Source organism: Ambystoma mexicanum, chromosome 3p (assembly GCF_040938575.1).
Source record: "Ambystoma mexicanum isolate Mex_15411 chromosome 3p, UKY_AmexF1_1, whole genome shotgun sequence".
NCBI classification, from domain to species: Eukaryota; Metazoa; Chordata; class Amphibia; order Caudata; family Ambystomatidae; genus Ambystoma; species Ambystoma mexicanum.
In genome coordinates, this window is record NC_090925.1 from 776,666,091 (window position 1) to 776,692,942 (window position 26,852).

Here is a 26,852-nt window from a genome sequence, read left to right on the forward strand (position 1 = left end):
CACAGTGCTTTCTCCCTGGACTCGCCTTCATGCACATTTTCCCGGTGAGGGAAGCACTTTGTGAGGAGCCAAGACTGAGACGCTGACACAGAGAACTCATAGTTTTTGGCTATACACTTTTATTCCAAATAAAAGGGGACTGGAAAAGGCCTTGCTGACCCTAATTTATGATGTGTTTCCTTACCTCAACTAAAACTAAGGGTATGTCCATTGTCAAGATGTCCGAAGCAACATTTTCCTGTGTCCAAAATACTATTCTGGCCATCACATTCTAAAAGTAATTCTAAAGTGAAAAGGATAATGTCTTTGGCCTTGAAAGTGCAAAAAATGTTCAAATTCAAAAGGAAAAGGCTAACTCCAATACAAAGATTCCCAATGGGTAACGCTCACAGTTCCAGGGGATTGCTCCCTTCCCCGGGTTTATTCTTCACAGTACTTTAAACTCCTATGGGGATGAGTCTTCTTTGGATTTCTCTTGATCAACAAAAACAACTTGTATATTAAACAATTTGGCTGTTAATCTCAAATTCACAGGGTACCTGGTGTGCGCCCCTGACAGGTTTCTTTTCCACTTTAATGTAACATTTTCTCAGTCTTGGCCGCTTTGCCTGGTGTATTCTTCTACCAGGATTTCCTCATGTGATTCACTTTACACATTTGCAAACTTGACTGTGCCTGGTATACTCTCCTGCCAGGACTTTCTCATATGCTTCACTTGCAAACTTGACTTTGCCTTGAATACTCTCCTTCCAGGGCTTTTTATATGACTTGCTTTACGTACTTAATTACTTGATTCACAAAATAATGTTGCGAGTTCAAAACCCAATATGTGCCTATTTTCGTTACAACGACTTGGCTCCACTATTTGCCAATCTTGGTTGTGTTTTATTGGGTTTATTTTCTTCCCAGGGGTACCTCGACCCATTACTTTTGTTCGCTCAGAGTTTCCCGTGAGCTCTCGGACATTCAGCACCAGTCTCTCATCCTGCATACCTTTTTCTCTGGTGTGTGGCGCTCAGGGAGAGGTGCTTCCTCGTGCCCAGTCGGTGGTGTTTGGGTGGCTTCTGCGGTCGGTGGCTTCTCTACCATTTGGTCCTCGTTCAGTTCTCCACCTGCTTTGCGGTTCTCGGGTGCGTCTGTCTCTGCTACTTGTTTCTTGCTTGGTTCTCCACTTGCACCCGTGTGCTTGGATGTGGCTCTCTCTGCCGCTCTACCCACATCCGAGTTCTCGAGTGTGGCTATATTTGCCGCTTGTTTCTCACTCGGTTCTCCACCGTCGGAGGTGGCTGTCTTTGCCGCTTCTTTCTTGTTCAGCTCCCCACCCGCACCTGGGTGCTTGGGGGTGGCTGTCTCTGCTGCTTCCGTCTCGCTCTGGGATATCGTTCCCCTGCCACAGACCAACCACAGCTTTACCACAAGTTTGCTTTGGGCAGTGTGTCTAGGGGGTGGTCCTCCTCGGATCTCCCTCTCGCTTTTGCTTTCCTTCCCTCTTTGCGTTCTCGGCTTCAAATGACTCCACCAGGCAGCATCTCCCTCAACCATCCTGAATGTGGCTTTTAAAAGTCCCACCTAGACCGCGTCTTGTGGTTTTCATATTCATGGATCTTCATTGTTCTTTGTAGCTTCCTCGTCGCAGTACTTTCACATGCATGGAAATGGTAGCCAGTACTTGGTAACCTATACACAGAACTTTGGAAGGTATCCTCAGCAGCTTCCATTTGGTGGATGAAGGGAGTAATGACAATATGTCATTAAGGCATGGGGAACAAAAGGAGTATCCCTATAAGAAATAGGGGGATATAATGTCTCATCCAATGATGTATCACCCCTCTGAAAGCCACCTCCCCCATGTGATCCTCCCTCACATAGCCTCCCCCAGGGTCAGGATCAGGTAGCAGCTGCTGTCCCCTGGCCACATAGAGAGATGCTACCGCTGGGAAAGTATTGATGTCATCATCAGATTAATCCCAATCTGCAATACCAGGACCTAGAGGTCTAGCCCAATGCGTTTCCCACAGGGAGGTCCAATGGGCCGGGCTATAAGACCACTCACAAACCAAAAGTATGAGGGAACTCTAAAGGGAGAACGGACAATTCACAAGGCTGTTCTTAATTCATGTAGTTGCAGAACACCAATGACCAGTAACCTGCAGTCTACATGTGGGCATACTGGCAGCCAACAGGGATGGGTCACCAGAAGAGAGAATCAGTGGAAGAAAGACCATTCCTACCTGTTGCAGCTGGGCATGAGGAGCCTGAGAGCCCTCTGGCACTTCAATAAACTATCAAGCATCAGTCTGCTGTGACTGTTGGTTCTGTACCCCATACCTCTTTACAGGATGGCAAAACTGCATTTTAAAAAGAGGAGCCACATGAGCATGCATGGCCATGTACGAACACCTCAGTCCTTTTCATCTTTGCAAGCTCTGGGATGATTTGCCCACTTTTATTTTTGCTCGCTTGTACTTGAAGTTTCCACTCCTCAAGACTCATTTATATTGTTCCAAACCATGGAGAACCCTGTAAGAATACTTGTTTACAGGCGCGTTATAAATACAAAATCATATCAATTCAAACATTAAAAAGCTTGCATTACTTTTATTCTGATGCACACCGCCTTGCATTTCTTGCCAGGACTTTGGCTTTTTTACTCTCGTTTCTCACATGTTTGATCTGCTCTGACAGGATTTACGAGATGTCAGCCCAACTAGTTGCAAGTTTAGTATGCTGGCCAGCATTTCCTCTTTCCAGAGTAGCCACACTGTGCTTTCTAAGAAGCAATTTAATTTCGGTCCCTTCACAACAGGATTTTGGAGTGACCCTAACTTTTGTTACTTTTCTAAGGTGAATCGACCTTTTTGTTTTAAGGAAACATTGAATGTTAGTCAAACCACAAGTTAGTATTTCACTGTTGTCAAATCCTACTGACTGTAAAATCGGTTCTTCCATGAGAATACCTCCTGAAATCTGTAGAAGGGTTCATCCCAGTCCGGTCCAGTCCGGTAGCCCTGAAATGTGTGACACATAGCCTCCTTCACAGTTACCACATCAATGTGCTGTACTTCAGCCTGAGGATCCCATAAAATGTAGGGTTACCTGAAGCAAACCAGAGATGAGCAATAGGCATTTCTGAGCTCTTTGGACTGTCAAAAGGTACCTGCATTTTTCCTGACAAACGCATACTTCGAACCCCTCAGGGAGCACAGCAATGTATTACTTACCTCAAGTCAAAATCACAAATTCCCAAAGTCTGTTGTGACAGGGCCAGGGTTCTGGTCCTGTCAAGGGTGGGTGGTGGGAGGGACTGCCCCACAACACGCTTCCCAGGTGCCAGAGTGCGGGCAGGCCCTCTACCAGCCTCTACTTTCCTGTGGAGCCCGCAACAGGACCCAGCAGCCCCGCCACCAGCACCAGAGTCACGGAACACCAGGAAAAGTGGAGTGCATCCTGCCATGGTGTGCCAAAGGGGGAACATCACCGGCCACCCAACGGTGGCGGACGCGGCAAAGGGATGTACAGCACCAAGGGGTGCCGCGACAATTACAACACAATCGCGGCTCCAGTAAACAGTATCTGCTGGAGCCGGCACAAACAGGGATCCTCCACTACGCCACCAGGAAATGTGTATTAATTAAAGTCCAGGAAAGCTTTCCCCATTACCCACTATACCATCAGGGATATTTGGGGCAAGCTCAGACCTACAGAAAGGCCTTTGCACATCTAACATCTGTGGATCTCATCAGGGTCCATGTTGGAAAGAGGTGGGGCTTATAAACCCTCCCATGGCCTTCCCCTGTCAAACCCCCTGGAGACAGGTAAGTCTCTTGGATAGGGTAAGTATCCAATCCTGAGAGGGCGTAGGGTATATAAGCAGGTGTGTGTGAGTGTGCAGGTGTGGGTTGGTTGTGTGAGGACCCTAGGTGGTGAAGGAGGTGTCTGAGAGACTAGAGGAGGCGACAGTGATTGGAGTGCAGAGGGGGTCTGTAGAGTGTTTGAGTGTGAGAGCGAAAAGTGTGCAGACTAGAGGTAGAGTAGGTGCAGTAGAGTGTTAGGGGTGGTATTTGGGGTGGTAGTATTAGTTGGGAGTGTAAGATAGTAGTAGTGGAATAGTGAGTGAGGGAGGAGTAAGTAGTGGGAGTAAAGGATACCATTGGAAGTGAAGTAGGTAGTAGAGAGCATTAGTAAGTAGAAGAAGCAGTAGAGTGGTAGAGGGCCACAGCGAGGGTTAAGTACATAGAAATAGGAGCAGCAGAATAGTATGAGTGACAGTGAGTGGGAGAATAGGAGTAACTGTCAGCATAGAGTGAGACAGAGATTACAAGAGAAGGCTAGCAAGATGCAAGGAAGTAGATTGGGAGGAAAGAGGAAAGAAAATATAATATAGGTAGAGGGGAAGTTGCTGATACAAGCAATAGTAAGAACTGCAGTAAGAAAAGAAGTAAAATGAAAGGGTGGAGGTGGAAAGGCAGAGTGCGAACCAGAGGGATAATAACGTGGTGGGAGGAGAACAACGTAAGAACCCAGTGTAGTGGAGGGTCAGCTACGAGCGGCTCTGAGAGAAGTGAGCGTGATACCGGGTTGCAAGAAGGCACCATCCCTAACTCCCTAGAACATTAAGGGGGCTAGGAGAGAGAGTTACAGACCCCTGTAGAGTCAGGTAGCCAACGACTTAAGGAAGCCACACTTGGCCCCAGGAAGAACGATAGACAGTGGGAGTCATCTGCCAATAGTTACTAACCTCCCCATTACGGACGCCTGAGTTAGGGAGGCAGGGAAAAGGCCAGGGTAGAAAAGGTAGAGAAAGGCGGCCCTAGTGCCAACTTTCCTAAAGACCTGGCCCCCAGCATCTATAGCCATCCCATCTATTGTACAGTTCCAATAGAGACCCTTGGATTTACTCTGAGTCAGCATGGTTCTTTGTGGCGAGCCACTCCGTCACACTGCATACACTATTTGGGACAATTTGTCTCTCGTACTCTCTTGCCATCTCTTACCTTTTTTCATAGACTAATCAGAACAATTCCTCTATATTGTCCCTCTTTTGAGCCTCCTCAACAAGGGAGTTCTAAGACCACCTGTCTCTCTTGGCAACTATCCAGGTGCCTCTTCCTCAAGGGGCGAACCTCTCGTAACCGCAGCAGGGACTGGTAACTCCATTGGCAGGTAACCTACTCATCTACTGCTGTTGCCCACAAACCATTCAGTGTCAAGTGAGATCAAAATTTAAAAAAGTTTTAAAAAGTTAAAAAAGTAACAACAAAGGTCACATATGGGCACCAAAAAGGTTCAGAGAAAGTAGGTGCACCTGCATCATCCGCATAGCTGTAGCTGCATGGAAAGCAACACAGTGGTAAGTATGCTTTAAAAATCCAATCACAACATATCTCAATTATACTTACAAAAGCTATCAGTGTCGAGGAATGAAGTCAATGATGATGATAGCGAAAGATTACCAACACAGCATGGAAAAGTGGGATTCTCCCTAGTGGACTTGATAACAGAACACCCCCCCCCCCCACAGTTAACAGTTGGAGATGGTGTGATGCGAGAGGCAGGCAAGGCTGCAGTCTCTAAAGGACCATGAGCAAAATGGAGGCTGAGTGAGAGTAGAGGTATGCTGAGTGAAAGAGAGAACCTGGGGGCACTAGTGCACAAATTGTGCCTGATACTTTCATTTTGTGAAACAGGGTACCAGACCATACATAATACATTGTGAGTAAAAGTTAGGTGAATTCTGGAAAATGGAAGTCAACAAGAGTTTTTTTAGGGTAAGAATTACCTCTCCCTAGCAACATTCAATGAATTTGTGATAAATCCAGGGAATTCATCACCTCTCCCCAAGGGGGAGCCACCCTAGGGAGGTGAGTCCACTAAGCTTAACACTTCCTAGCGGGTGGGGCAAGCTGGATCCAATGGGGGCCACATGAGGACAGGAGGCCCTTAGACATGTATATTAGTCCTCCTGCCTATCCCCAAGATCCCAGTGTCTTTGTTGGCTACATGGGAGTTAACATGTATAATGATTTGAAATATCCTGTAAAATTGTTGGTTTAGCTACTGACCCTCTGTATGTACAGGATCTGCCAGGAACGGTGAAAGAGCTGTGGGAAGTCCCACCCCATTACAGAAGGATAAAGAGCCAATCAATGTGGAATGTCGAGAGGTGTGGCAGGAAGAGGAGAGCAGCTGCCAAGCCTGGCGTACTCTACCGCTTCCGAGCCAGCATAATGCTGAAAGCCCTGCCAGACAAGGAGCACCCGGCCAAGGGAAAGCCAGCCGGTGAGTCGAGGAACCAGCACCACAGGGCCGCTGCAAGCCCATGGAAGAACGGCACCCAATCCATCTAAAACACAGCAACATAAAGACGCTAAGAAAACTACTATGAGAACTGGGCCGACCTCCCCGACACTCCTGCGAAGCACGGCAAAATAAATCTACAGGTATGCAGTGGCTTCTGGTAACCGGGAAAGAGGGGGTGAAGCCCAACCACACCCCCAAATCGAAGTGCGAGCAACCATACCCAAGGCGGGGTCGGAGAAACCAGGAAACCGAGAGAAGCAAAACCCCAGGATCGGAGGACAGAATCAATACCACAAGGCAGGGTGAACAAAACCATACCCCAGAGCTAGGTGAACAAACCATACCCCAACGCGGGGTGAGGGAAAACATACCCCAGGCGGGGTGAGCAAAACCATACCGCGAGGCGTGGGAAGTAGAACTCCAGAGCGGGGTACAGGAAACCATGCTCTAAGGCAGGATGAGAGACACCAAAATCCAGAACAGCATATCGACCTCAGGGATGAAGAGGCTGTGATGTTTCTTGGTCAAGAGTAACAGAAATACCCTTCTGATATGGGGAAAGACACAAAACAAACAGGTTCACAAAGGAGAAAAGAGTGGACTTAACAGAATTGCGATTGAAAAGACTGCACCAGGGACAAGAAGCCGTAGTGAGAAAGACTTACCAGGGTGATATGCACCCTTTTGACATTTCTTTTGCAGAGCAGTGATACTAATTTTAGACATAGAGATAGATCAGGTTTGCAAGGCATAAATTCATTTTCAAAAATTGATTAGCAAACTTTGCTAATTTGCTAATTACAGTGTTCTTGATTAGCAAACAAAACGATTTGATTAGAAATGTACTTATTGTTAATATCAACAGATGTTAAGACATACAATGAGCAACAATATAAAATGTGTATTTATCTCTGAAGTAACCCATTAGTGAGATGAGTGCAGTAAAATGTAAACGTCGGCTACATGAATGGATGCAAATAAATAAATAGATATGGTAAAAAGGCTCTGAAAGCTGTTTTCAGAGTAAGGCACTGCGCAGCTGGGGTTCCGATACTTTTTTTTGCTTTTTAAGGGAATCAGGCTTTGCACAATTCATGCTTCCCTCATATAGAAATTACACATATATCCGCAATTTGAAATAACTATTTCCAGGACCTGGGGGTGGACCAATAGGTGCTCAGGTGAGTGTGCAGGGAGGGTTCCTGAGGGGGCTCTGGTGGAGCAGGAGGGTCGAGGTTAGGCAGTCAGTAGAACCTCAGCCTGGGGCACCGCCTCCAAGGACAAGATGAAGGCTAGGTAGAGCTGCAGCAGGCCGGCATGAAATACAGGTGACTACTTGCAGATTCCACTTGCATTCCTAGCCTCCTGATTGGCCAACTCTCTCCCCAGGTGCTAATACAATGCAATCATAATCATAAAGCAAAGCGAGCTCTGCATACTAACAACAGTGTATGGTATTGCAGTAGGTCTGTAGATGTACAGACTGGATGGGTTTATTGATTGCTACTTTGCGTAAACATCTAATCTTCTTCTTTGTGTATTCATTATGTACAAAACTACGCAGAGTAGATGGCATGGCATGCAGAAAACTGGGAAAACTAGGTGGAATATTGTAGTTTGCAGACATCTCACTTTTAGAGTAGCTTGTATAAAGCAACATGGTGATAAGATAGGATGTCAAGGAGTTTGGGATCAGCTCATGGATTGAGCACCAGTTGCACAGGGTATGCAACCAGCAGGTCACAGAACTAGGTTTTATATCAAAGCATTTGGATGTGTAATCATGTACATGTTCAAAAGTGTTTGTTCGTGCTAGCCAATATGATGTACCTTCCCCTACAAAATGAAATATAGCAGACACTGAGATTTCGATGTACTAACCTAAGTTTTACTGAAACGTGGAGCTAGTGCAGTGTTTTACAGTAGAAATATTGTTCTTCTGCATTATGTAACTACTTAATTTTTTGGGAATGGAATTGCAGGACTGTCTTCTTAAAGAATTAAGTTGACACTTACTGGTCTCTGTCAAACAGAATGTAGTTCGCATAATAAAAGTATCATCCTGATTACTTCTGGTTTGCAATTATTTGAAAAAGAATGAACATTTCTTGGCTAGTACTGCCATATAGGCTTTTGGTACTTCTAAGAGTGGAGGAGATGATTTAATGCTGCACTGTCTCTTCATTGACCGTATTGAACTTGTACTGAACAGCGACAAGATTGTGAAGCGCCCTGAGGGCAAGAGGAATGCATGGTGAGCTGTGTTTTCATTGAACAATGTAATTTAAATCACCTGTTGTGGTACACAACTGTCATTTAATTGGTAAACTTACAGAATTACATAGCAAATTGCTATCCAACACTGCATATTTTATGCCTTGGGTTTGTGTTGGAAAAATAAAGAAGAAAGTCACACTACAGTGCCACCTTGTCCATCTTCTGATTGTGACCTACCATAAATTCTAGTCTATCAACTTAATAATATAAAATGTAAATAAAAATTATAGCAGTTTTTTATCAATTTTCCTTATGTAATTACAGGCCGCAGGACAATATTTAGGCCACGTTTTGGAGTTTGCAGCTTTACTATTATGCATGGTGTACTTGTAGAAACCCACCTAAATATCCAAACTATGAAACATGTCATAGGTTGGTGGTAATGGATGCAGACTTCCAGAAATACTCGATGCAGTATTTCTGGAAATCTGCATGCATTGGCAGTTATTTAGAAATCAATCTGCAGCCCTACTTACAAGCTGGAAATGGATTGTATAGAAAACAAATGTAAATGCACAAACAGTTAATCCTGACCATTTGTGCATTGCATGTCAAAGATGGTGAGAATGATGCCTCCATACAGGACATTTTATTTCCTGCAGTGAAGGGAAGCAGAAGCACTTCACTTCATTGCAGGCAAAAAATGTTTACAAACATCTGGGTTATTTTTGCATTTTTTACCTCTACCTCTTGGGTAGAGGTGAAAATTAGAGGTGTTTTATGAGGTATTTCAACTCCCAATCAGCAGATTTTACTACATGCTGTTTTTCTAGGAGGTGTAAACGGGCACTATTTGGAATTACTCCCTGTTTTCCCGTTGCTGCCAACAACCTAATGAGGCGGCCCTTAGTGACTGTGCCTTTTATGTACTGGGACCCTAATTGTGGAATGTGTTACTCCTTACAATTTGACCAGTTTCTAATCACTCCCTAAGAGCCATTTTATATCTCAAATGGAAGACATATACGAAAAGGAGGGTGATTCCATCCTCTTTTGGATTTGAACCCTTATGCCCCAGAGACATCAGGAACTTCCCCAAGGAATTTTATGGGGAGGAAAAGAACCTGCTGGATCATGCAGCAGACGTGCAAGAAGCAAGTGGCCCAGACAGCCCCTTCAAACCTGGAAGTTGAGGCCTGGTCCTCTAATTATGGTTTAAACTGGCTTCAGTCTTGATTGTGTGCCGTAATATGGTGAAGAAATACTTGACGGCTCCTTCTGACCCATCTTTTCTGTCCTAGCACACTTCCTCAGAGTACCTGGTGGTCCAGACCCCCACGGCGAGAATGAAGACATCATCTTTCCCTTCTCTACCTACGGTTAAGGAGCGTAAGAGGCTTGATGCCTGGGGAAGAAAGGTTCTTGGCTCAGGCAGCCTGGGCCCAAGGGCCATCAACGCCTCATGTGCCTTGGCCAAATTCTCTTTCTGTATTTGGTTTGCAGTCTCAGGGGCTGCACAGCACTACCCTGCACAAAATATGAGGGAAGGCTTTGAAGCCCTGATCAAAGATGGCAAGGAAGTGAACTGTCAAATTCTCCAGTCAGGCCTGGATATGGCTGACTGTGTGGCATGTACAATGGTAATGGGGGTGGTGCTGAGGAGGTAGTCATGGTTAAGGACCTCTGGTTTCGCCTCAGATATACAGGCTAAACTCCTGGACATGCCGTTGGATGGCAACAGTTTGTTTGGGCCAAAAGCCAATGAGTCCCTCAAGAAAATTCAGTCCCCTAAGGTGACTGTCAAGTCTCTTGGCCTAGCAGTTCAGGAACAGCCTGCACCCCACACAGACAGGGTTAGGGGTTTTCGCCTCTTCACCTACTATGCCCACTGGGGCAAAGGGCAAGCCCCCAATAGCACACAGATACAGCACCATCCGTCAAGGGGTTGGACCAGAGGTGTTCTAAATGGAGGTTTATTAGCCTCCACTGTGCCCTTCTCGGCCCAGAGTGCAAAGCCCCTGTCCGGCACCAAAATGCTGGGCAAATCTCCTCTGAACAAGAGTACCATCAGCAACCCCAGACACGTGTTTCAGCCCCGTTGGGCCTCATAGCCTTGCATTTGCTAGACTGCCCTTATGGGTGAGACCAGACTTATATGCAAATGGATATTTCTCCTCTGTGAAGGGTGCAGTGAGCTAAAACGTGGTTATAAACACCCCTGAGTGGAAGAAATTCCATAGAACAGGGTATTCGATCCATGTTTGTTTTCAGTAGAGGGGCTCCCACACTCTTGTTTAAAGAATAGAGGCTAGTTTATGGAGACAAGCATGAAGGATGGAATTTGAAACAGAGAGAAGAACGTTTATAGTGCCGATTTTTGAATATGTTCCCCCTGTACCATTTTGTTGTTTCCAGCATGGGATTTGAATTTAGTGTTAATGTTTCATGAGCTCTCCATTTTAGCATCTCCATTCTTGTTCGCTAACATTACTCACCCCTAAGGTGATTTTCCTGGTCGCTGTCACTTCCGTTAGATGGGTGAGTGAGCTCTAGGTGTTATCGGTTAAACCTCCCTAGTTGGTTTTCTCCAAACAGAAGGTGATGTTGCAAGAGAGGGCATCCTTCCTCCCCAATTTCCATCCCTCTCAAAATAGACATATTTCTTTTTCTTTTAGCTCTCAGTCAAGGGAGACCACGAAAGATAACCAACTTATTAATGGTTATGCTGGTGCCCGTGTTGGCAAGGATGTGACCAAACAGACCCTGTCAAGGTGTATCATATTCTGCATGTCAGAATGCTACGATCTGGCTGGTAAGAATGTGCCTGATAATCTAAGGGCTCATTCCACCAGAGGGCTGGCTGCCACCTTGGCTCTGCAAAGTGGAGTCCTGTTCTGCACATTTGCCAGTCAACTGTGTGGGCTTATTTGCCCTTATTTGAAAAGCATTGCTGCTTGAAATTTTAGTGAGGACCGGATGCTCTTTATGGTAGAGCAGTCCTTTAGAGTTTTCTGGTTTAGGTGGTGTCCTTGCTTTCCTCCTTCCTCCAGATCTACGTACTTCTATGGGAGTTTATCATAGATGAGGAATCAGTGGGGCGAAGGAATCCATCAGAAGAACACATAACGTAATCTCTGTAATGTTTTCTGAGGTTTGTTCTTTCCACAGATTTCTCATTGCCCTCCATATTTGCCCCACTTGACGGCTAGCTAGAAGATCTGGGTTCTGACGTCCCTCCGCATCAGAAAGCTTGGTCCTGCTGTCACCCAAGGGTAGATTTGATATTGCATGTGAGTCATCATGTTGGATTGATAAAGCACTGCTTGTGGTGACAAAACAAATTCTGAGAGTGTGGAAAATAAGAAAGAAACCACTTGTAGAGGGCTGGTTATCAGACATGCTAACTCTTTAAAACTTTGAAAAATGTATGCTGTTAAAAACAGAACCAGGGAGATTCCAAGATAGCTTCAATTCTCTAGCCATCGCGCCCACCGAGCTTCCGACTCTGGAGGCTCCGTAGCCCTCATATAACCGTTAAATAGCCCTCCCCATGTAACGTAAAAGTACCCACGGGCTTCTGGAGCACAGCAGGGGTTTGGGGGGTCTCTCTTGCTGCTATCCCGATCGAGCTGAACACCACCCCGATCAAGCTGAACACCACCCCTCACACGAGCACCACTGGACCTGTGGGCGCCCTGAGTCGGGCGCAGCACACTCAACACAGGAACGGAGGGGCCTGCTATGTCCTCCCCTGAAGCGTTGGTGAGCCCCCTCTCCAAGGGGCCCTAGTCGAAAGGACCGCGCACCCCGGCTGCCGGGGGGAACGAGCAGAGCCTCCGTCTATGAGTGCCGGAGGTTCCCGGCCGGGGGGGAGCTGCAGCGCAACAACTGAGGGGGGCGGCCCGGAGCGGCCCATTCCAGCGGGTGCACAGTGACACGGAGAGGACCCATGCACCAGCACCCCCTCCAACTCGTGCAGCCAGGCCTGCGCTGGGGAACACCCCGTAGGTGGGGACGCTGGCCCCCGATTGCTTGCCCTCCTACCAACAAACGTTGGATGACCTCTGTGGGATGAGACTGAGGTAACATCCATCAAGATCAAGGTACGTGCAGCGCTCCCCCTCTCCTGCCGTGGGCCTCCCCTCTTCCCCTCAGCAGAGACATACAGTGGCTCACGGCAGCACCGGGCCCTCAGGACCCACAGCCCACAGGACCATCTCCATACAGTGCGGAGAGGCTACTCCACCACGGCCCGCGACCACCAAGGAACAAAGCACGCAGCCGCAAGCGCCAGGAATCTGGTGCCGTAAAAAGGTTTTAGTAATCAAACTGGGTGGGGTCCCCAGGGCCTGATGATCACCTCTGGGGCGGGACGTGAGAGGAGGGCCACACCGCCTGACAGCAGGTGGAGCGCAAGCCATGGGAATGGTCCACGGTCCGGCCCAAATAATTGAGGCGGGGCGATGCCCAACCGACCTTGCAAGGCCCGTCATCAAGGAAGGAACAGGAGACCCAAGGATGACTTAGATCTTACAGGGCAGGACAGGAATGCCTGGGGATGGCATACACAAAGAGATGAAAGCATGAGGTCACATACAGTATCAGATTGAGGGGCCTCGGGCGGGAGGGTTTTCATTCTTGGAATGGGATGGGGATATCCCACATTGGACACACTGGGGGGCAGTTTGCGGAACGACTCTTAAGATTTTGATTCGAGGGGGGCCACTGGCCAGTTGTTACGACTCACCAGTGGGGCTAGGGGGGAGAGGTTCGAGAGTGCCCAAATTGCAGAGGATGGCAACCAGGTTGAGGGGCCCTGGGGAGAGGCGGGGTACCAGGGCGGAGTACCCGAACCTATTACCTGAGAGATTCATGGAAAAGCGAGATTCTCTGACCCAACATTTCGACTAGGGGTACGTTGAGGATACTTTCCCTTAATGGCAATGGCCTCAACTCACCAGTTAAGCGGAAAAAATTAGAACTATATCAGACGTGAGCGCCCGGATATTGTAATGCTGCAAGAGACCCACATTCATACCCTGGATATAGCAAGGGTTAAAATATGGGGCTACTCTAGACTGATACACGTTATAAAACCCAGCAAAAAGGCGGGGGTCCTAATGGCTCTGAAGGACTAGTTAGATTTGCAGGTCACTGGGAAGGACTCGGATGAGCAAGGAAGGTTCCTGGCAGAGTGTCTAGAGGGGAGTTGGCGGCGTTCACTGTTGCGACTCTTAATGCTCCGGATACAGCACAAGATCCCTTTATTCAAACGACACTAGACAAACTCGAGGGTTTCGCCAGATTCCCGATTATACTTACTGGCGATTTCAATATCGCTTGGGATCCAACCAAGGATAGGAGCTCTTGGGCAGCGACCCCACAAAGTGGACCAACGCACGAACTGAGGGACAAAATTAGCAATCTGGCCCTGGTTGATGTGTGGAGGGGGATAAAAGGGACACTGAGGGCTACACATTTTATTTGCATCCCCACCGCTCCCACTCCAGAATAGATTACATCTGGCTATCGTGAACCCTACTGGCAGAGGCGCTTGATATTACTATCGGCACTACAATACTATCTGACCACGCCCAAATAACCCTACACATCAAGGGAAACAGGAGGCCCACGGGACTGTGGAAATGGCGCTACCCGACACCCCTCTTCAAAGATCAACTTCTTACCCGGGACGTGGACGAAGAAATAGAATGTTTCTTCACGAACAACAAAGTGGGGCACACGACTCTTCAGGTAAGGTGGTATGCCTTCAAGGCCACCTTGAGAGGCTCTGTTATTGCAATCAAGGCGAGAATGGACCGACAAATAAGATTAGAGGAGGCTCGGCTGGAGGAGGAGCTTAAAGGGATAATGGCCAATATGGGTATTAATCAGACCGCGGCCACCAAGAGAGTGTACAGAGCTGCCCGAGGACAGCTAGATATAATCCAGACCCGAGCGGCCGAACGCAAACTCTTACAGCTTAGGCAGAAATACTACATCAAAGCAAATAAGGTGGATCGCTTGCTGGCGAGAATGCTTAGAAAGGAACAGAAAGACAAAACAATATTGAAAATTAAACTTGGGGAGGGGGGAGTGCCAATAATGACGACATCAAACGGGAATTCACCAGTTTTTACTCCTCCCTGTACGCTTCCGATAACCCATAACATACGACCCAGATAGAATACTTAAATGGAGTCCAGCTAGCCTGCATATCAGATGAGGAGAAGGAAACACTAGAAAAGGACATCACGGAGGACAAAGTGAGGGCTGCAATCAAATCATTACTACCTGTCATGGCCACTGGACAAGGGTCCAGTCCTTCCTCACCCCCAGGGTCCAAATGCCTCTGGCGCCAGGCTCATGAAAAAGTGTGCCTTGTACACTCTGCCTAAGGCACGTGCATCAGGGCCGGGCGTGGCCATAGAACATCATTGGAAGGCACGTGTAAGAGTCCCTGGGAGGGGCAAGGTGGAGCCACTTGGTGGGGCTAAAGGGAGGGGCCAGAGCCAGCCTATATAAGGCTACACATCTACGTGCCTCCGCTTCGCGTTAGTCTGCTTTCTGCAGCGTACCGCTTACCGCTGGCCTTACCTGAGCATCCACTTGATTCCAGCTGCTCCATCTATGAAGACATCTTACCGGATTCCAGCAACTCCATCGCTGTAGACGCCTTTTACCTGAATCCAGCTACTCCATCGCTGAAGGCTCCTCTTACCTGCATCCCATCACTATCGGAGTCGGAGCCTTCTTCTCACCTGATCCGGGCGTTCAGCTAATCGGAGCTCTGCTTCTTTTCTTCTCCTTCGCAATACCGTCATCCTGCAACCGCGGAGCTGCGTCGAACATCCAGACTTCGCTCTACGCCGCCGGCCTTCTCCTCCAAGGGAGAAAGAACACAACAGGTTAGAAATCATATAGATAACGAACGCTTGGCTGCGCCGTACTTGAGACTAGAGTTCCATCATAAACGCCAATTTACCAGCTAATTCGGGAGCTCCATCATCCTCAGGGGAATCCCCGGATTCGCTCCACGACTCCGATCTGCATTTTCACACCTATTGGGAAGAGATAAAACATACTCTTAATGATCAAGACAAAAGACATTGGGGGTCATTATGAGTTTGGAGGTAGCCATGGTGCTATTAGCACCATGGCTGCCTCCAAACCTGGGTCCGGGTCCGGGTCCGGGTAGACAGAATGGGGATTTACCGGGTCATTCCGACCTTGGAGGACCTGGTAGGTCCCCATTCTGAATACCATTCCCCATTCCCATTTCAGCCCCATACCCATACCATACCATACCATTCCCATGGGGGCTCAATGGGAATGGGGAAGTAGCTAATAACAGGCCCGCAAATAGCGGGCCCGTTATGAGCTCCATGGTCCCTTAACTGGTCCCGCTAAGGATGGCTGGTCAGTCCAGCCGTTCCTGCTGGGACCCGCTAAGGGACCTCTGAATGTGGCGGTAGGGGGTTACGGCACCGGCATCCTTACCGGTGCCGTTAAGCCCCTACCGCCATACTCGTAATGACCCCATTATAATAAACAAACTGTAATCATAACCAAAAGACTTACCTTCTAAGTCGATTGGTCGCAGCCGGTCTGGATCAACGCTTCCAAGGACCAGTGAAGCAACTAGGTCCACTCTACGCGCCACTGCTATAAGAAACAGGACGGATAGCTCAACTTTACAACACAACAGGTGAGCTTGCATGGGAAAATGCTTGCGCACTTCATTTTGACACGAGAGGGTTGAGGGAAGTCACGACACCACCACGCCATTCTCATTGCCTCTCATCTTCTCTCAGGGGCATTACCAGCACCCAGAACAGCAGGCTCTGCAGTAACTGGGAGAGGGAGGCGATCCAGGGGAGCCAAGTCGAGGAAGGGCTCCAACCGTGCCCCAACGCCCCCGCAGAGACCAGGTGAGCATAACACTACCCTTAAATCTCCAGGCCCAGATGGGTTTGTAGCTGAATTTTATAAAACCCACATGGAATTGTTAATACTGACCCTAACCGACCTTTTTAACCAAATAGGCTGGGACAGTCTTGTCACAAGATCAATGGAGGAGGCGAAAGTCGCCCTCGTCCACAAAAAGGAGAGAGACTCTACCGAATGCTCCTTCTACCGTCCCACATCTCTGATAAACGTGGACTCCAAGATTCACGCTAAGATACTAGCAACAAGGTTAGATCATATAATCCCCAAACTGGTTCACCCGGAGCAATAAGGTTTCCTGAAGGGCCGGCAAACTGGCGGCAATGTCATAGGATTGGTCCATCAGATAGAGAAGGTCAATAAAAGACGAATCTCCGCTTTCCTCATGGCGGTCGACGCCAAGAAGGCTTTCAATCGGGTGAAGTGGGGATTCCTTTTCGCAACTATGCAGAAAATGGGATTTGGCCCCAAATATTTGGACAGAGTCAAAGCTAATTATCAGCACCCAACTCTCCGGTTAGCGGTAAATGGATATCTGACGGAACCAGTTACCGTTGAGAGGGGGACCAAACAGGGATGCCAGTTATCTCTGGAAGCGGTGAGATCCAATCAGAACATAAAGGGGGTCCCGTTCATGGGGGTTGCTCATAAAATAGCAGCATTTGCGTACGACATGATTTTGTCCCTGACCCAGCCAGACGCAGCCTTACAGCGGTAGAAATGGAGCTCCTGCAATATGGAGCTGTAGCGGGTCTCAAAATTAACGCCTCCGAGACAGAAATCCTCAACCTTACCATTCCGAGGGAAGTCGCAGAGGCCTTAAAGGGAACTTCCCCATATAGATGGGTCAGGAACGCGATTACCTACCTGGGTATAAAACTGCCCAAATCAACTGAACAATTGTATCAGGCTAACTACCCACCTATAATGGAGAAAATTAAGTCTAAATTGGTTGATTCGGGCCCCCTAGCTATTTCATGGTTGGGGCGCATCAATACTTCAAAAATGGTTGTGCTCCAACAAGTGCTGTACTGTTTTGCCGCACTACCAGTATATATCCCGCCAGCCTTCTTCAGGGCTATGAACAGAATGACCAACAGATTTGTGTGGGCCAACAAACGCCCGAGGATGGAGGCTAGGCTGATGAGAGCCCCTACAGACAAGGGAGGCATGGGGAGCCCTGATTTTAGGGCATACTATAGGGCAGCCCAATTAAGTGTTTCGGGATTGCCAAAAGATGTCCAGGGGGGAGATATGGAGGCCTGTGAATAGGGCGGTACTGGGGGAAGATCTAGAATTTGTTTTATGGAAGCCTAAGCAGGACAGGCCCAATCATATGCACAGTAGCGCCCTCTTGGATCTAGTGGGCCGAACTTGGAACGAGGCAGTGCGGGAGGCCCACCTTACGACTTTCCTCTCACCCTACACACCCCTGTTCGGAAATCTCCAATTCACTCAGGGGTACAATACAGCTACTTTCTACACCTGGCACCAAGGGGGCTGCAGGATGCTAAGGGTTATGTTCAGTAATGGACAGATGAAACAGTTTGAGCAATGTAAGGCAGACTTCGCTTTAGGCGAAGGGAAAGGGTCAGATACTGTCAACTGAGGCATTGGCTTCACCTCCCTACCATGCTACAAGCAGCGAGTCATCAGCTGACCCTATTTGAAAGGTATCTCAGCAGGGAATCGGGGGACAGGCACCTGATCACAGCAATTTATAAACATTTGAAGGCAGGAGAGCAACTCCCAGTGAGACCATACATGAGGAGGTGGGAGACAGCCTCAGGGGGTATGGTGGAGGACAAAGAATGGACCAGGCTTTGGTCACAGATTCCCAGGTTAACGAGAGGGAGATCTGGTTGAAATTGGTAACCTAGTGGCACTTGACCCCCTAGAGGTTCTATAGAATGTATCAAGGGAAATTGCTCCTCTGTTGGATGGACTGCGGGCCGGAGGACACTTGGGAGCATATATGGTGGGAGTGCCCGAAAATTGAGAGATATTGGGAGGTAGTCCTGGAAGCGGCCAACCAAGTCCTAGGAACTGAGCTCAGGAGGTACAAGGACCTCACACTCATAGGTCTGAGGGGGACCACTTGAAGCAATCAAAACCAGGGCAGGGTGAAAGCTTTATGTGATCATGATGATGGCGGCGGCCTTGGTATTGGCCCACAAATAGAAAGCAAGGGACCCCCCTCAGGATCACGAATGGGTCGCAAAAATGTGGAACTTGTTGGCAATTTAGTGGCTCCCGTATTCCATGCAGGTGGACCACGTCAAATTCTCCACAGACTGGGCTTCCCTTTTCAGTATCTGATGGACAGGGCAAGAGTGGTATGCTGCCCTCGAGCTATGCAGCTCCTGGGGATAGTAGAGCGCCCTGGAGAGGGCGATCTAGGAGGGTTCTAAAGGCATTCGGCCCTCATTCATCGAACACAGCGCGCAATGCAAAAGACGATCTGCCAAGTTTTGGGACTACTCTCGAACCAAAGGGAGGGGAGGAGGGGGGGGGGTTCTTCTTTCTTGGTTGGAACTGTTAATTTTTTTAAAAATGCCAATAAAGAGTTAATAATAATAAAAAAATAGAACCGGGAGGAAACTTATCTGGAATTATGGGGGCCCTTCAATGATTTGTATGGATGAGTCTAAAATAGAGCATTTAATGATTGAATATATATGTGTTAGTCTAGTTGGGGGGTATGTATACGGGGGCGGGGTGTTTTGTGATTTGTCCTGTTTTGTCTGTGTGGTGTGTGTATTATATCTTGCTGTCTTATAATAGTTGGGTTTACTGTGAATAGTAGGATTTATAGATCTTAATTGCGTTGCTTGTGTTATAATATGTGATAAGTTAGGTAAAATGCGTTTGGATTATCTTGAAACTGGAATAATTTTGAAAGCTGTGTAAAGTTTTTTAATATATTGTTTTTTTGTGAAAATTTAAATAAAGATTTGAAAAATGAAAGCTTGGGGAAAAAGGGTGGAACTTGGGTCATGGGGTGGAATCTTTATATATATATATACTGGACCCGACATCCTGTCCGGTGCGTGGAGGCAAATCACGCTGTGCACCCTGGCAGTGGAAAAGTTTCCAAAGAGCAGCTGTGCTGAGAGATGGATATTATAGATGAGGAATCCATGGGAGGAACATCCATCAGAAAGAACATTACCAAGTTAACTAATTTGTTAATCTTGCCGTCCCTTCGGTTGTCTCTACCTACTACTACTTTTTCTCCTCTACTCTCCTCTCCACTAACATTTCCTTCCTCTTACATTCACCCCTTTCACTCTCATGTACTCTGTTCACACACTGTCACTTAGTCCCCTACTCTGACACTCGCTTATACCTTCGAATTACCAGACATGCACTCTTACACACAAGTACCATTTTCTCTATCAGCCAATAGCTCACCTTTAACAATCTCCCCCTCTTCCTCCTGGTCTCTTGGTTCACCTCCTCTCCACTTAACCACCCGAACAGCCCACACTCTTTCCTTTCATTCCCTCTTTCATGGTCTTTTAGCCCTCTTACTTTGGCTGTAGCACTCGGCTGCTTCTATGGGCCAATCTCTACCTGTCTTTTCCCTAGGGGCTGGGTTACACAGGTGTAATATGATGAAAGGTTCCTTGAGTTCAGCTGCTTTTCTAAATGTGGATCAGCCAGCGTTCTGTGATGGCTGCTTGATACAGTAATTGCTACCTTCAAAGCTATGATTCTGCCGCAGTGAAGCGTCTGTTGTGTGAAGGCATCATGAAGCAAGACGCACACAACAGATTCAAAGTCCTATTGGGGCTCAAATGGGAATGGGTATGGGGATGGGTTCCTTGAATGAGGAATTACCGGGCCCTCCAAGGTCGGAATGGCCCGGTAATTCCACATTCAAGGAACCCGGTACCCGGTAAGGGGTTAGCCATGCTGCTAATAGCGGCATGGTTACCTCCTATCTTGTAATGACCCCCCTCAGTCATTACATTTCCCTAGTTCACGATAGTTCCACAAATCCTTGGGGTTCCCTTCCCCAAGTTCAAGGCAACACAGTTCGAAAGAAAAGGGTCTTGAAGGCTCCTTCCTTAAGACAGTTTTAAAGGTCATCAAGTCTCAGGGTTCTTTTCCCCAAAACTTCAACTTGCCAATTTATACTTGACTTCAGTTTTTCAATGTTCTACAGAGCTCCAGATCAATTTGACACTCTTTCTGGATTCGATTCACAGTTCGCTTCAAATTGCTTATTCTTGGTTTACTTCACAATGTCTTTGGCTTTCATAATTGAGGGTTGCCTGGTCTAGGCGCAGTTGTCGACCACGCAATCCACCCATCAAAGGCTGCGCAACCAGGAACCCTAGGCTCTGCAGCCCACACAGGTTCTTCTGTTTCTGTCCCTGTGTCAAGGTTCGCACTCACTTAACTTCTCTTTGTTGGCCTCTTGGCTTTATGTGAAGATTCACATTTACTTGGCCTCTTCTGGTTGTCCTCTTGGCTTTTCCACAATGTGTCACATACTCTTTTTGCCAGTCTTTGGCCTTGCTGGACTGAATTCATGCATAAAGTTCACTTCGGGCTGGTTTTATTTCTTCCCATCTTTCTGTCATGCTCTTTCACAAACTTCCACACTCTCTTATTTCGTGTGTTGCTTTCCAACGGGCAATTTCACATTTATCTCATCAGAACGTACCTTTGCCCATAAAGTTTTCATTCAGTTCGGTATTCAATATATAAAGTTTTCATTCAGTTTGATATTCAATATTAGTGACTTTTTTACTTTGCTGCTTCATTTTCATTTAACCCGTGGGGCTTTGGGTCCGTTTCAATCTGCACACGTTACTCGGGTCATTCGGCATTCGTCTCGATCTCACACAGCCCCTATCAGCACCCGGCTTCGAGTGACATTCCCCTTCACTCACTGATCCTCATCGTTCCTTTTGGGCAGCTGCGTTATTCCCTTTCGGATCCGCCTGCTGGCTTGCCTTGCAATGCGAGCTTTGCTCAAACTTCTGAAGCTTTTCTGCTCCCGCTGTCAGCCCTGCTTCCCTTCCGTGGACTCTGGCGGCTATTTTGCTTTCGTTTCCGTGTCTGCAGCTATGGCTGAGAATCTCCGACACCAAAGGCTTCCAAACATGTTGATTTCATATGGCCCGCCTGCTCCTGAGACCCACAATTCCTCCGGATCATCGGCCAGCATCCTGGCTTCCCTGTAGGACCCACCACGGCTGCTTCCTCGCAAACAGGACTCCCTGCTGGTTTGCCTGTGTGTCTCTCTGTTGCAGGTCCTCCCCTTCTTATACACCTGCAACCACTTGACAGGTTGCAGGTGTGAATTCCCAATTGCCATTGCCTGACTGCAATTAAAGAGACATGCCTGACCTTTACACTACTTTGCAGGCATCTTCTTCATCTCGGTATTAGAGTGGTGAAAGGACCTACTGGTGTTCACTACTCCTAGTCGCCTCTTCCTCGTCCCAGTACTGTAATAGGTTGAGTGAGGAAAATCGAGCAGAGCTACAGTAGCCCATAAAGGACGGGGAGGGTTAGTTTGGTTGTCATAAGTGAAAGGGGATACCATGTCTCGCCTGTGGGTACCCTCCTCCCAGTCCTTCAAATATCTGTGACCGCACCCTTTTGTCAATAGGGGTATAATCGGCACCCGAGTATACCATAGGAGTAGTGAGAAGATGAAGAGTACCTTGGGGAGTGGCAGAAACAGTGTCCAGCTCCTCTGTGGTCTCCCCACGACTTCTCCCCCCACAGATGGAACCCAACACAGGAACTACAACCTTCTGGAGACCTGAGACACCCCACAGGACATTTGCAGCTTTACGGACTGGCTGAGGAGGGCCCAAAAGCTTAGGCCAGGGAGACTTCTGTTGGACATTTTTTCAAATAGTAGAGTGCCTTGGGGCATACAGGACCCCGGAGTAACCGTCATCTAGCTTTGAGGGGCACAGATCCCAAACCTTGGCAAACCAAGAACAGAAGAGAGGGGAAGAGACCATTGACATTTGTTTATTGTTATTCTCAAACCTTTTGCGTGTTGGGAAGACTGTAGGGGCCCAGGGAAGGTATTGACTTTGTTCAGCAGACCCATAGAACCCTCTGCAGGTGACCAAAGATGGCCAAAAACAAGATTGTTTAAATATATAGATAAACAAACCCTTTTGATTACATTCTTGGACCTACTACTTTTCTTTCTGTCAGAAACCCCTCAAAACCCAAAATAAATCTGAGGTTTTTTTTTATAAATACATCTAGTGGTTGCCTTCCTGTTATTTCTGGTCATTGTCAATTCCATGACATGGTGTATGTGTCATACCCTGGAATTGAGATGCATGTAGATAAGGCACAGAAAGTGACCTGGCAATGGAGAATATGACTGCCCTCACTACAAGGAGCATAGTGAGGGGGTCAGCACTGTCAAGAAGTTTGCAGGACGCTGGCCATTTTGAATTGGTCCTCAGCAACTCACCAGATCCTAAGCTGCATTTCCGTTCTGGTGCTCTGGACAAATCCTGTGGTTTGGAACCCTTTACTCTACCTGCCCAAGAGCTTAGAACCAGTGCAGCAAGCTAGTACTATAGGGAGGTGGACAAATTCCTGCTGTTGCACCACATATGCTTATTTTTGGGGATTTGTGGGGGTGTTGATGAAACTACACTCTACTGATAAGAGGTGTCCTTGTGGTCAGGTACATTAACAGTGGACATAATACACTGGCCTGTGTAGCACTGCTGCTACACTTTCCTTGTGGGCTTTGCAATGATGCCCAAACAAGTGAAACCTTCAAAGGGAGGTGATATCATCCCACATATGAATTCCCAAGAAAATGCTAAACAGTCGGAGAACACAACAATAGCACCAGTGATTTCAGAGCACCTTTCAGCTGTGGCGTAATACCCCTCCACCACCCAACCCAACAGGAATGATTTATAGCACCTTCTAGGTAAAACCAAGAGAAGGATTATAGCAAGAATTTCTGAGCTAGTCCAAAAATCACAACATTAGATAAACAGGTGGCAGAAGCAGAGCTGTGTCTTGAATAAGTAGAAAATTCCACCTGCAAGCAGATTTTTCAGATCTCAGAATTAACAAACACAGTGGAAGGTTAGAAGCACAATATTTCACTTAAAACAAGATGTGGAAAACTGATCAATGCGCAGTAACATTCTCAAAGCATATGACCTATTGTGGCAGGATCGGGGTCATGACCTTGTTGGGGGGAAAAGAGACCCCTTCCAACCTGGGGTGGATGACCAGCCAGGGTATATTCCAAAGGCAGTCATACCACAGAGTACGGGAGTTGGGGGTGCCCCAGTTCCTGCCCTCAACAGTGTGCATTGTATATGATCGCTGGTACCACTGTCTCTTCCACAATGCCTGTCGCCCCCTTTTCCGGCAAGAGCTCTCTTGTCTTTTTCAGAATGAGAACTCTCAGAATGTACTTGGCTGCAAACAAGAAAACCTGCGTTGGAACCAAGGAAGTGAAGAGACCAGGCATTGAATTGAGTGGGCTTTTTCCTACCAAAAACAGATGCCACCCACCTTACCAACCAACCCCAGAAATACCTATGGGCAATCGTGGAGCAACAATAAACAGAGTTAGAAGAGACTGCGGGGGAGCAGACGAGTCACAGAATTCATCGCCAAGCCCGGTTGGGAAGGAAACTCAACACTTACCAACACAGGAAGACTGCAACCTGAAAAACAAGCAGCCTGAGCATCTGGTTGCCAAAACACAAATGAAGATTTGAAAAGGTGGTGGTGCTAAAAGCATTCTTAAAGCCTCTCATGGTTCGCCTAGCCCGAAATTGGCCAAAGGGAGCATGTGACCAGGCAGATCAGTTGAAGCCGGAAAAGTGTTAGAAGCAGTAGGCTGGGCTATAAAAGCATGGCCAGCACAGAGGACATTTGGAAGGTGTGTAGCTGAGGACAGGTAGAGCACTTGTGGACTAAGGCGGCCAGTGGATTGGAGTGCTGAGGATACTTTTGCAGTGTTCTGTACGAGAGAGTGGTACCTGTTGAGTATACAGTGGTAGAAGTGTGAGAAAGGTGAGGTACAGAGAGAAGTATAGGGGGATTTTAAAGTGGAGCGAGGGGGAGAGTAGTTGAGAAAGGGGTTTCAGCTCACCCATCCCTTCTCTTTGCCAGTATGTATCTGTGCAGATTACTTAATGCTCAGACTATTCCTCAAACAGATGCTAGCCAGTGTTTTGTTTTCGCTTATAGGAACCCCCAGACAGATGGTCAATATCTACCCAATCACGCCAAGACGTTGACAGCCACAAGCCTCGTGCAAATTGATAATGGGAAACCACAACAAGCGGCAACATTCCCTCCAGGACCTAACCGCCACCGCTCACAAGTGGAGGAGAAGGAGACGCAGCAGCTGCACACAACCCCAGTGCAGACCTTTGGTGCTGCGCTGCTAATTGCAATAGGGAAAAAGCCACTGCAGCGGAGAATAGCCCTCGTACAGAGGTTATCAAAATGAGGACACATGACCTTTACTATATTCCCTTAACCCACAAGGGCCTCAATCGAGGAAATACACTGATACCCAAAATGTACTGGAATGCCGCCAGCCTGGAATACAAACAGTGACATTGCTCTCTTTATGCTGCCATGCTCAAGGAGCAGTAATGCCATCAGGCAAAAGTTGGTGGGGTTTAGTGCCCTTTTGAAGACTTTCCCCAATACATAAACAGAATAGAAGGGGAAGATAGAGCAGGTGTGGCTAAGGAATGTTGGCAATCAGAATAGGGCTGGAGAGATTTAAGCATGGCAGAGGGAACAGGAAGGGTGCATTGCATGGGTGAAGTCACAGAAGGTGGAGGTGATAGGCCAAGAGACCAGCCGGAGAGAGGAAGGGGCAGTGACTTGTGGAGGAGATTTGTGCAGCAGGTGAGGTGTTGGGACAGGAGTGAAAGTGGTCCTGCAGTGTGAGTGTGTGTGTTTGCGTGGCAAATATGTAGAAGGTAGTGTAAGGAGTGGATGTGAAACAAATGCTACTTTGTGAAAGGAGAGCGGCTGAGTAGTAGAAGTGGGAGGGGTAGTAGTAGTGGTAGGAGGAAGAGGATAGTAGTGGTAGGAATAGTATTGAGGAGTGGACCATGAGTAGTGGAGTGGGATAAGAACTAACATCAAAAGATGGAGGGGAGAGCTAGGAGGAGTGAAACATCAGAGAGAGAGATCTGTGGAGGGTGGAGTAAGGTGTAGGGTGTGACAGTAAGCGTAGAGAAGCGAAAGATTGAGTATGGGTGCAAGTGAACAATCCTTAATCTGAATGAGTAAGTGCAAGGCACTTCCCAATTCCTTATAGAACAGGGTAGGTATGTAGGGAGTGCCAGAGGGAGTTTAGAGAGCCCTCATTTTAGGGAGACAATCTCTAGCCTTAGCCAAGCATTTGATAGTAGGGATTACCATTTGGTACCACTAACTAGGGTTATGGATGCCTGGATTAGGGAGGAATCCCATGGTAGACAAGCGGGAGAGGGGACAGCTTTGGGGCCATTAAAATAAAACCAAACCCTCTTGAACCATCCTTGAGACTGTGAGTGGTTTCTGTGCTATTTGTGACACCTGTTGCTGTCTCAAAGCAGGCGGGTGCATGCATATAGTCCCATTAATTGATTGATGAAGACATCATGAAGCCTCATGCCCACTCACATGAAGGCTAAACAAAAACTGGAGGTAGAGCTCAATAGGATCATTCCAGATCGGCAGTTGAAAAGATCATGTCAGCAAAGTAAATATGTTTTTTTTGAGTACCATATATAGTCTTATTCATCACAGGTTCACAAAGATTTACAGATTCCCCAGAGATCTGTATACTTTTGATGTAGCATTTGACCCGATGTGCGTTAAGTGTGACAGACTTAAGGGGATTTCCCTCACCTGTTTTGAGCTGCAGTGTCATGAAAATATTTTGGAACAAGGTCATGGGAGAATTATCCAGGATTATTGAAGCAGGTGTCATTCTAGGTCTCTCTGTTGTTTTATTAAGGCTGGAGTGTTGTTTTATGCCACGGGAGTGAGCATTTGTGTAGCTACAAATTGTATATTGAAATACTGGATGAAGACTCTCCCTCCTTATTTTTCTGGGCTGTTCTGTGACCTGGAATGTTGTAATGCTGTAGAGGATTGCCTGTCACAGCATGCAATATTGGGTGGGTTTACAGGGTGTGCTTGACAGCAAACAGGGAGAAGTCAATACAGTCGGACAGTTGATCTCAGGTGAAATGGAGGATGTGGTTACAAGATAGTCTTGGATAAATGTCATTTAAACTATACCAGCAGATTAGATGTATCGCTTGGTAGAATGGAAAAGGTAATAAAAGGTAGATATTTGCTTATTGGTATATGCAACTGTCCTTGTGAAGAACTTTAGGCAAGTT

At 47.3% G+C, this 26,852-nt stretch overlaps 1 protein-coding gene across 3 annotated transcripts in view; it reads left to right on the forward strand.

Annotated features, from left to right (window-relative positions):
* LOC138580857 (zinc finger protein 514-like) overlaps positions 1-26,852 on the forward strand; it is a 361,413-nt gene that overhangs the window by 271,045 nt on the left and 63,516 nt on the right. The window lies entirely within an intron of this gene.